Here is a 12,137-nt window from a genome sequence, read left to right on the forward strand (position 1 = left end):
GATGCGGTCAGGTGACGTCACGCCAGGACTTGCGGGTGGCGTCGCTAGTAGAGTCACATTATCAGGAAATGTCCCCGTTGTAATGTGGTCTGTGGAATAATCAGGACGAAGACGGAAGGCATCGATGATGCCATCAGCTTGCGAATGCGTGTAGACGCCTATTGCCGTAGATGCGCCGAGCTGCAGAATGCAGAGCAGAGTTCTGGTTAGCGACATAGCCAGACTGCGTCCGCCGTGCCCACTCTCTTCACGGAAGAGTACGCTCTCAAGGAAGCAGTCAGGAAGCTGTAAAAATGTAATTAAAACTGCATGATATCGCATAATCGGCTGCCGCGACGCAAGTGAAAACCCCAAGAACGTGCGAAATGTTCTCTACAGCGCTGTCCATCCGAGATTAGCTTATCTCTCTCGTTGAAGATAGCCGCTTAATTGATCTAGGATGTGACACACAAAAATTACCGTCGGGGAGATTAGGAAGATGAGGCGCAAGGAGAGATATGCGAGGTATTCGGGAGCTGATTGAGAGGATGAAATAGAACAAACGAGCTACGCAGAACGTGAGGCAGCAAGAATAAATCGGTTTGGTTTATTGGGGTTTAACGTCCCAAAGCAACTCAGGCTATGAGGGACGCCGTAGTGAAGGGCTCCAGAAAGTTTTGACCACCTGGGGTTCTTTAGCGTGCACTGACATCGCACAGAACACGGGCCTCAAGAATTTCGCCTTCATCAAAATTCAGCCGCCGCGGCTGGGGTCGAACCCGCGTCTTTCGGGCCAGCAGCCGAGCGCCGTAACCACTGAGCCACCTCAAGAATAAATCAACTCCTGCTAAGTGCAAGAAAGGGCGCAAAATAATCGAAATGCTGCAAAAGTGTGACGAACAAACGATAAGCCAGTAGTTGAGGTAAGAGAAAAAAAAATTGAAGGGCACACTTAAGGTCCTGCTTAAGGGTATATATGACGCGGTAGCTTAATAGGTGAATTCCATATGTGCCAAAGGTCGTTCTCTACTTTACATTCACAGATCCCTGGGAGTCCTCATACGTTTCCTGGCACAGTGGTGCAGCGGTTGTGCGATGCGCCACTGCCCTGTGACATAAGGTGCTCCCAGCGGTGGGCCTTATGCGCTCTTCCCGAGCGACAAATCATTAATTTAACTGCCACCTGCCACTTTGGACAGTTTACTCACTACCCGGTGGGCAGGCTGTGATGACACCTGCCTCCTAGGTTGCTCTCTGGGGACCACCTGTCAGAGCCATGCTCGTGATTTTTCGCTCACAACGTCGACAGAACTGGGGCCGACAACGCCGACGCTCACAGTGGCTACAACGCCGAGGCGGGATTTTCTGCGTAACGGGGCCTTTAACGCTCTGGCGTTAAAAAAGGCGGCAGCGCCTGTATCGCGGGACATTTTAAATTTTTTTTGTCTATTCCAGAGTATTTCCTTTAGTCAAGTTGTCGATACCTCCTCATATCATAAGTATGTTTACAGTCATAGAATGTTTTGGTGGAAGTAACCCATGTGTAGCTACCCCGCTAGCCGATTACGAAGCCACTTGACCCCTTATGTCAAGGATTCTGGCGATAGAACTCAGAATGTAGTAAGAACAGTTTGCGGCAAACACGGTAAAAGTTGTAACATTGGTGACTTGAGCGGTTAATACTAGGGCTCAGAAGTTTAGGCGTTTAATTAAAAATACCTATAAACGCCCGGCGCGGCATTCTAGAGCATTCCTGTCTTCCTCTGGTATGACCGCAAAATGTTGCACTTTTTTGAAAATTGCTGAATAAAAGTGCCTCGGGACACCCTTTTATTTAAGAAGAGGCAAAGCAACGCAACGAACAAGCATGACGAAAAAAAAAAGACAAACATACGCGTCGTTGGTCGTTGCGCTACTCCGTCTCTTCTTAATCAGTGAACCAACCAGCTCCATTTGCCGCTCTACACCCTTTTGCCATCTTTCTAGACAAGAAAGAGGTGAAGAAGAAGAAAAGAACTGGGAGAAAGTGCTCTTATTGACAGTACCACCCGATATAACCCGAACCCGAAAGGTACAACATATGGTTGGTCAGCTACGGCGTGTTGCGTTAGTGCGGAGTTGGTGCTGAGTCATTTAGTCCAGGTTGGAAGGGATGGCATACAAAGAGAATGCGTGTGCTTGGCGAAGGAGTCGTGTTCTGCTTCGCGATAGAGAGGAGTGTGGTGGTAAGATGTGGTGCCTGTTGTGAAGGCGGGCGGAAAAGTAAGGTTTTCCTTTATCTCCATGTTTGTGAAATGCCTCCGTGGCACTGGGTTCCTCTGGTCTTGGCCGACCTGCTTGACTGTTTAGCGAGGGAGCTGACGTTGTAGCCCGCTTCCATCCACACTTGGGTGCCCAGGGATGCAAATAAATCATTTCAGTTTTTGTTGTGTTCGTAACACAGCTCGTAATTGTAACTATGGGTCTTCGGTTTGGGTATGGGTATGGGTTCGTTTTGAATGAGACAGGTGATACGGGCTATTCTGCACCGACAAGCGCCGGGTGAGCAGCCGGCTCAGCATGAAAGCAACCGCTGCATTGCATGCAGGCGTGCAGCTGAATGCAGCTTAGCTTAGCGTGTTAAGACGTGAACCACGCAGGTGCAGTAGTCGGTACACACTGGGACGACAGTCGGGGAGAAAGAGGTTGCGTTGGGGTAAAATGTAGAGACATTACGCTCTTGGACACTCGGCTGTGGAGGAAGTCTCGCGAGTGGATGAGGTTTCGCTTGAAATTTACCTTGATCTCACTTGGTCGCCCTCCTGGACGAGGGCAGAGAAGAAATGCGCAGCTGAACAAGTGCATAAAGGTGTGTTTACTTTCAACGCCCGGTCTTCTCGACCAGCCTACTGCAAGTCGCGCAGTAGATCAGGAACCGATCCCAGTCGAAGACATGCAAGTAACTGCAATGCTGAAGACAGCTGCGAACACCATGCACGTGCTGCTTTCCAGCTTGCACACGCCAGCTGCACAAATTGCACTGCAGGTGCTGGATGTGTTTAATCCAATCCTCGCAGCTTTCCAGCAGCTGGCACAATGTCTCCTCCAGCCTCATCGTTCTGAAATGAAGACGGGATACCTTTTGTCGTCCACATTATCAACCGCAACGGCAAGCAGCCTTTGTTCACAATGGAACGTCTGCCTTGTGTTAGTGATGGAGGACGGCCGATGTGTTCTACTGAGGTCGCAACGCTCGGCAGCCCCCAAAGTGTGCAGGCTGCAGATGCAGCTGCCTGTGACATTGCTGTGCGATTGGCGCGAGCGTCATTGCTTGTCGTGCTTGCTACGGACCGCATATCTTTCTTTCCTCTTATCCTTTTACGCTGCCTCATCGCTCTAGTGCAGGGTAGCCAACCGCAACCTTCTTCTGGTTAACCTCCCTACCTTTCATCTACCACTTTTCTCTCTCTCTCTCTCTTTCTCGATCTGTATATGGGAATAACTAAATAAACTAAGTTATGAGAAAAGGAAAGTGGCCGTATCTCGCTATCAGTGGGCACCGCTGGAGTGCCGTAAATAGAGGGATGAAGGAGAAGTTGAAGGAAGGAAGAGGGAACAAACGGTGCGGAACGCATGCATACCTGCAGTGAGGTAGCCCAGCCATACTACCGATTGGACCGCAATTTTATTTTTATAGTAGTGGTATGTAGACGTCTAAACTGATGAATTTGAGCTTTTTGTAGCTATTTCGGTGCTATGCTTAGCAATACAATGCGTTGCTTTGTATCCCGTTTTATTTTCTTAAACATCTTTTTGCGATTTTTTAGAGCCTAAATGACTGCCTACATCTTAATCTGATTCGACTTACGTTCCAGATGAACTGAGTGAACTGTGTATCTTTCATTGGAACAAAGGCGATTTTAAGCGGATCACTGCTTAACAAGTAGGACCTGGATTATTTTTTATTTGTATTTGCTATTTTCAAGAGACACTTGGGGGCTTTTATGCTTTTGACATGAGCTAATGTGGAGCACGCAGGTAGTTTAGCTTATTTCAATGCCATTACTTCGAGGTCATTCCACTAGAATTTTTTTTTGTGATACTGCATTTAAGCTACTCTCCATATCCACCTCACATTCTCTCCACCTCTCGCTCACTTTCATCGGTCGCTGCGCTATTATCGCTTTGTCTGACATAGGAACTTGTTTACAGCGTGGTGTTTGTTTCAGGCGTTGCTTTGTGTCGCATAATGTATTCTTCTGCGGTGCGACTCTGTGATTATGCAACAGAAGTGATGCGTGACTTCTGTGCTTCAAAACATGTTCTGACGCGCCTGGAGAGCTCGTTTGTCGTACTGCGCCTGGCCCCAGGTCGACGCCGGGTTGCCTTGTAATGAAATAAACGGCCTGCCGTGATTTCTAATGAATGTAAGTACTGTGCTAGAAAGTACTGTGTTCTGGTTGAATGAGTGAAGCCCAGGAAGTGAATTTATACTTCGTCCCACAATGTGTCCGCAGAGATTTGGATGATAGGGATGCAAGGCGACGGTTAGCAATATAGTAGTATTTCTTCCTCGCCCCAGAGCGCCAACCAGACGGCTCTGAAAGGCGTCGCCTCGTGCTCGTATACTCCACTGCGTGGAAATTCTTTTAGTCAGCAGGATACATGTGAATCCTGAAGCATCGTTGGTTCTTTATTGCGACTGAGTAGGACCGGCGCACGATAAGGAGACCATTGGGGCGGTGTGTTTTGCGGTGACTTGAGACTTTTAAGTTCGATGATGTGCAGGATATGCTGAGATCTGCAAAACGCGATCTGCCCATCCGCAAGCACAACCTAATCAAGGGCGTCCGCAGAATTTTTTGCAGGGGGGGGCCCCATTGGTTGTTGGCGCCGGAGGGGGGGGGGGTATGTTCGTAGCAAAAAGGCACTATTTGCGGAGTAAATTTATTTATTTATATATAAATAAAAAATAAGTGAAATACACACATGAAATAAAAATTACAAACAGCAAATTAAAGCGTGGCTAGGAGAGATACATTGGAGTTTATCAACGAAGAAACAATTAAAATTAATAAAAAATGGAAAAAGATACTGTCACTTCGTGGAGAAAAGTGCTAAGTCTTGCTGCATACGGGTTCTCGACTCACCCGGATTGATGACCAGCACACAGCACAATATCGTCACAAACACGCAACTACTGTCACTCAGTCAGTCTTCCTTGAACAGCAACTGTAGACGCCTCGGATTTTTCTGGGCGAATTGCGTGATTACATGGGTGATAAATTCATTTCTGTACTTCATTACACGCTCTCGGTGCACACTCATCACACACATTGATTGGAAAAACGGTTGAACGGGTACGTTGAAAACAAAAGATGACTATATATACAACGAAAACTTATTTACAAGATAAATGCACGCTCGCAGCTTCATACACCTCGCTCCATCTTGCTCGCGCATCCGCACAGCCGAGCAACGGCACACACACTGCTCGCCGCTCGTCGTTTTCTCGTCCGCTGTCTTGGTTGTTCTCAGCTTCGTTGACAACCGGCCACTAAAACACCGAAGCACAAACACAGAGGCGCGCACACGTGCAAGGGTTTACTTCCGCGCGACTTCCAAGGGGAAGGGACACTCGCCACTCCGGTCGGAAAATTTGTTTTGTGTGTTTTTATGGTGTTCAGTGCCCCAAAACGACTCAGGCTATGAGGGACAAAGTAGTACAGAGTTCCGGATAATGTCGACCACCTGGGTCTCTTTACCGTGCACTGACATCGTACAGTACACGGGCGCTGTTGTGATTTGAGGCCCAGCCAGAGGTGACAGGCGAGCCAGGCAGGCGCCATCGGGCTGCGTTGACCAAAGGCGCTGGTTCTGGGAGAAGACGCAAGGAACGCTGGTGTGGGGGCGCCTCTGGAGACTGCGTCGCCGTGAACAAAAGCAGCTAATCCCCTTTGCCGAAGATTCTGAATGCGGCGCTTCTACCGAACTGCGCTCTCCCGCGGATCGGAGGAGACAGCGAGCGGCGGCGGCGCCAACTCTTCGCCCGCTTGCCCCTGAGCAGCCCGACAAAGCGGGGGTGGACACGGCTGATTTGTCCTTCCCTCCTGAAGATGCCCTGTGCACTGTCTGCCTCCGTGTCGCTATCTCTCTAGAGATCAAAGAAACAGACACCCATATCAAGACGGCTCGAAACACATGCTCGCCGGTGCCGCTGTATGTCTGCAACAGGTCGCCCTTCAACAGAGCTAACGACGGCGTGGTTTGAAAACGGCGTAAAGACGCGTGCCCGGACGCGGCATTTCGCAGATGTGACCCAAAGCGTGGAAGCGGGGCTGCTTTCACCCTTTTGGCTGAGCGCACCACCGCCCCTGGCGTGCGGCCATCACTCACGCTTCGAGTGAGTGATTTTCCAGGGGGGTGCAGCCGCCCCCCCTTGCCCCCCCCTCCGGACGCCCATGAACCTAATACAGTTCATAACAGCTCAGTGCGTTAATCGCGGCAGTGAATCGAAGATTGTAAGTGGTAAGACTATATCACTGTATAGTGTGGCATCAAATGTACACCTTTGAGAAAGTGGTGGCTGTCACTGCTCGGGAGCCCGACGGGACGGCGAAGGCGGAAGAAACATCCACACAGAGCGCTGGTCTTCCTTCAGTTCTGAGAGCACTGTGTATGTGTATTAACCTCAGTCGTCGCCATTAATCTGCGCTGATAATTATAATGAAGGCGTACAGCCTGTCCAGATTGCAGTTGCACTCGTTAAATTTTTTTTATTCATTTATTTATTTATTCAAGTTACCTCGAAAGGCCCTCCAGAAGAGGGTATTGCATGGGGGGGGGGGGGTACAATCATATTAGTAATCGGGATACATTTCAACAAATAAGTGTAGCAAAGAACGTTAATTGAAACATAAGGCATAACACAAAGGAAAAATGAACACTAACAAAAGCAGCAAACTTTGACACATTTTCGTTACAGCGAAGAAGCTCTTGGAATTTTTTATTGTCAGTTTCTGTGGCGATGACTGATGGCAAAGTATTCCATTCAGTGATAGTATGGGGTATGAATGAATTGGCGCAAGACGATGAATGACAGTTTACGCGTTTAATTTTGAAAGAATGATCACGGCGTGGAAGGATTGCATCAGGTGACTGAAAGAAATCACTGCGAAGGGATGGGTGGTGATAAAGCTTATGAAAAAGGGTTAAGTGACAAATTTGCGGCGATATGACAAATCTTCCAGTTCGGCACGTTTTTTTAATGCTGAAACGCTTGTGAAGGGTGAGTAGTCTGAAAATATGAAGCGAACAGCACGGTTCTGCAAGGATTCAATGCTAGTGATAACGTAGGCTTGAACAGGGTCCCAAATGGCCGCAGCATATTCGATTTTAGGGCGTATTAGAGTTATATAAGCAAGTTTTTTAACGTGTCTAGGGGCGTATCTGAGGTTACGTTTAAGAAAACCAAGTCAGCGGTTAGCAGATGCTAGGGTGAGGTCGATATGGTGATGCCATGTTAGGCATCACCATAACGCATCACCAAATAAACTTAGCACATGTAAAGTTCCTTGATTGAATTTGTTCACATCGTAAACAGCATCAGGCTTTTTTTTTGTGGGGTCTGCCACTGGTCGCTGCTTCACTTCGTAGCAGCTGAAAAGCAGTGAGCTGCACTGTAATGGGTCTTTGCAAATCAACAGAGAAAGAAGTTTTTACATGTTTCCTCGTGTCACATCGCAGCAATGAAACGACTGGCATCTCGCGGTAAATACAAAAATCAAATATTGCATTTAAAGCTACACTAGGCTAGCCAGCGGCGCATTTCGGGCTGCCGTCGCAGGCCAGTACTGCGCATGCGCCGAAACCATGGCAGCCATGGCAATCAGCTGCCACGGTTGTTAGACGCCGAGCATGTATGCTCGGCGCCTAACGTACCTTTCGCTATGTATAGCCTGGCCTTGCTTAGCTAAGCCACAGCTATTTATTCTACCGGAATTTTACTTAATTTACTAGTACCTTCTGTGCAAAGCATCGGTATATTGATCACTTTCTGAAAGATGTGTGATAAAGACTTGCATTTGTGTGGTAGTATTTTGGTATATCATGTTACCCTACACAGTTTTTGTTATGTGTCTAAAAAATACAGCTTCCCCTATTTTTGATCCTGCCTGTAATCCAAAACACTTTTTGCAGCACATTGGAACGCGGCATTGATGAGGTCGCTGTATGAGCTCAGAAAGGCTTAGTACATAATAGTAACTTCAGCTCTTGTCACAATGATATTGCCTTTCCAAAGTGCAAAATTCGGTACATTGAACGTCATTTGTCTTCTTTCGGCGCTACTTGGTAAAAAATAATGGCATTTGTAAATAATTTGAATTACTTTTTATTATGAGAAGTATGCGAAACGATCAGCACAGTAAGCGCAAATAGTTTGGAGGTGTAATCAGATGTGTCAATATATTTCAAGGCCTTCCTGTAAGATAAAAGCAACAATAGTGTTTTCGAGCAAAACTTCTGGAGTGCGTAACCATCATGGGTCAAGGTAGGAGTGAAGTCAGCCGGGAAAGTGATTTATATAAAAAATGTGAGAGGCGCGGCATTGCGAGGGGGTAGCATGTAGCAAAGGATAGGCATTCATCAAGTCAGGTGCTTCGCTTGAAAATAGGAGCTGTAGTCATCTTCCAGATGTGAAATGTCACACTAGTGCGAGTACTTTGTCTGAGCTACTAGTCCAGGAGAAACTACCGTATTTACTGGCGTAATGAACACGCTCTCATAATGCACGTCTACTTTGGCTTTTAAAAAGTACAATTTTCTTCCCTCTTATTATAAGCGCACCCCATTTTTTGGCGCGAAATTTGATGATGATTACAGTAAATACTAGCAGGCCCCCTTTTTTAACGCAGAAATGACTAATGAATATTGTAAATTTCCATCTGTCGAATGTGAAGACTGCTGCACCTAAAGCTATATCGGACGAACAGACAATAAGAATGTTCCCCGAGGAATCTGAGAACCAATAGGAACTCCGCCTTGCCGCAGAAAGTTTCTCTGTTTTTGTCTGCCATTCTAGCAACTTGTTGTGCTAGGAATTCGCACTGAATTCTGCGAATTGTGCTAGAATGAAGTCTAGTTCTGCTCTCTTTGGGCATCAGTACGTGTCGCTGCTCGAGTTACACGAGCTTTTTAAGATAACATTTGTTTATTTCGCTCTCTAACAACGAAACCGTGGTGAAGAGCACGATTTCTTTTATTCTGAAGTCGAGTCGTAGCAGATGAAGTATTTATTCCACCAGTCTACATTTTGTCCAGTTTTTACCGCTTCAAAATTTTTCTGAATGTCTTACCCCGCGTATTGAACGATCCCCGAAATTTTAAGATATTTTCTGGGTAAAGAAAGTGTGTTCCTGATGCGAGTAAATACGGTAATATAGGCAAGTCATATTGCGGCGGTACTGAAATAGAGAGTGATAGCTTCCTGCTACAATGTACAGTACATATAGGCCTTTGTTACAATTATCAATTCTGATATTAAACACAGGACAGAACTTTTGACTTCGAACGGCCATTGGCTTTGTTGCCATAACATTAAGTGCTGTCCCCGTGTAGCAATAGGTTATTACCATTACAAAGGTAACATCATTCATGTAGAATGTCATCAAATGTTTTGGTATCACAGCAGTATTCGACACAACTTGAATGAATTGTTGCTGATATATTATGCTTTTAATACACTGCTGTTGAAACATTCCACCGCTTCTTATTCCGTTATTCAGGATTTTTTTTTAAAGCTGCTGCAGCCAGAATGCTGTTCTGATCTGCATGCTTAACTCATAGTTGGCTCTTTTTAGATTACTGTGAACATATTTGCTTTCTGCGTCTCTCTGACCTCATTTTTCCCCCCTGGTATATCCGTAGTTATTTCGCCACTTGAGTCCTGCAACTCAGAATGGAAATATACGGGCTGCTTGACTACATGTCACTATGCAGACAAGCAACAAAAAAATTGCGCACCAATTAATTCACCTACCAGGTCAATTCATCACTGTCTCCTAATTAACAGAGCATATGAATGAGCGCTCAATTCATTTGTTTTGATCTGTGACATACACAATCAGGATTAAAAGAATGTCAAACCTCTTTATAGGAAAAGTGCTGGCATAAACTGCCCGCAGCTTGTCTGCCTTCTATTTGCTTAACATGTATCTCTACCAGAATATACATTCATTCCAACCTGTACTCATTTCAGTCTGTTTTTAAATTCACTCATTGTAACCTGGAAATTTTTGCTGCCTGTTGTGTCATTGCAATGATGCGCAAGACATTAATGAAATAATCGCTGCGTTGAGTTGCCCTATGCGAGCTAAATTATTTATAATGATTTTTTTTTCTTGTGTTATTCCGGTTTCAGCAGCCCAACCGCGGCTGTGATGTCAAAGTGTACTTTAGGTTACCTGAGGCATGAAAATAGCGCTATTTTAGCCGCCTTTCACTCAATGTCATTCCTACTTTTGGGGCAAGCTGGCGCAGGTTCTAGCGAATTATAACGGGAGAGCAGTGATTAACCACCGTTTTTTAAAGCTTTACGTGGCGTATACTCAACTTTGACGTCAGACCAATCATTTGGCAGTTAATATTGAAGCACAAAAACAGCAGGAAAAATTCAATAACAATTTTTTAATTACGCATAAGAGTATTGCGCCTGATGATGAATGCATGGTACATGCGCATGATGATGCATACGCACCACTCGAAAGAAAAAATTTGGTATCTATGGAATAATTAACTCTTTAAAATTGATTTATCGCCCATGCATTTTGAAACTGGGCCGCGCTTGCCTAGTAAGCTGCCTCTGTGAAATCCGCCAATTCTAACGCTGCTTTCACAGCCTGGTGACACTATGGCTGCGCCCTGCAGGCAAAATTTTAAGAGGTGGATGCTCCCCTAACCAATATATACCGAAAGTTGAGATATTTAAAAAAAGATGAAATATTTTTGTGTACAATGCTTATTTTACTTCACTAGTCAAAATCATTCTTTTTTTGTTGGAAATATTTATCTCGACACTAATTTTTGAGCCGTGCTACAATGTTGGATACTAGGCAAATTTGCTACCTGTTACTTGTGGTAAAGCTTGAAGCATTTGACATCAACTTTAGAATCACATTTATCACGCGCGGTGGTTTTCTAACGACAATGTGCAAAAGTGATTTGTTCTTCTCTAAGAATTACAGTTTAGTCGATGTGATCGAATTTCAAAAATGGCGTCCAGAGAAGACGTGGATGTTTCTGATCGCGCACAACATAACATTTGCACAGGAAAAGTTTAGACACTCTTGAATCTACGCTAGCGCGCGCAAACCTTTACGCAAAAAAAAAATTTTCGAGTTACTGCGCAAAAGAGCAGTGTCCTACGTGTATGACACTAACACAAATTGAGCAAGGGAGGGGGGAGCCTTCCGAGGGGGGCATTGCGATTACTGCTGCTACGCACAAGTGCCAAAAGTCTGGAAAGTTTTCAAGGCATCCTTTTCACCAGTGTTTGCTTCGCTGCCAAAGGAAGAAAATAATGGTTTGTCCCTTTCTTGTGTTTGTTATAAATTGTGGCTGTTCCAGTTGACGGTCGGCACACACAGTCTGCAGCTCACGAGTTCAGATACTTGCAAGCTGTCACCTTTGTGCCCGCACATGACGGCAAGAATATGTGACAGATTGCAAGCAATAACAGACGTGCATAGCTTTTTACAGATTGCCTCTAAAGACCAATGTGATAATTTCATTGGTAGGCTGTACACAGAGGCCTAGCAGGAAATTATTCTCGGAAAGTTAGCATGTGTTTGATTCTTAGGGGGCAGGAAGAAACCGTCCTGTTTTCTGCCGGTCATATTTCGAAGGCGAGGGCAGGAAGAACCAAACGCTGATCTAGTGACTATGAACAGGCACATGCTTAAACAGTAAAATACAGAGGAGGGAAGGCCTTTTTCTGGTAAACGACGCATTGTGCAAACCAGTAGCGGTTTTATATTGCGCGCCACATAGTGTCAGTAGATGGATTGTACTGTAAATTCGAGTGCATCGGCATAGCGCGATACTATGATGGGGCACGAACTTGTGGGGTGCCCCCACCAAGTGACCCATGAAGGCTGACCTGCATCTCGCTCGAAGAGGCT

The 12,137-nt window shown here is 45.8% G+C and overlaps 1 protein-coding gene across 3 annotated transcripts in view; it reads left to right on the top strand.

Annotated features, from left to right (window-relative positions):
• Positions 1-12,137, top strand: part of LOC149354193 (zinc finger CCHC domain-containing protein 24-like) — a 170,206-nt gene that overhangs the window by 56,886 nt on the left and 101,183 nt on the right. The window lies entirely within an intron of this gene.

This window comes from Amblyomma mixtum, chromosome 3, assembly GCF_055824585.1.
Source record: "Amblyomma mixtum isolate Tamu chromosome 3, ASM5582458v1, whole genome shotgun sequence".
NCBI lineage: Eukaryota > Metazoa > Arthropoda > Arachnida > Ixodida > Ixodidae > Amblyomma > Amblyomma mixtum.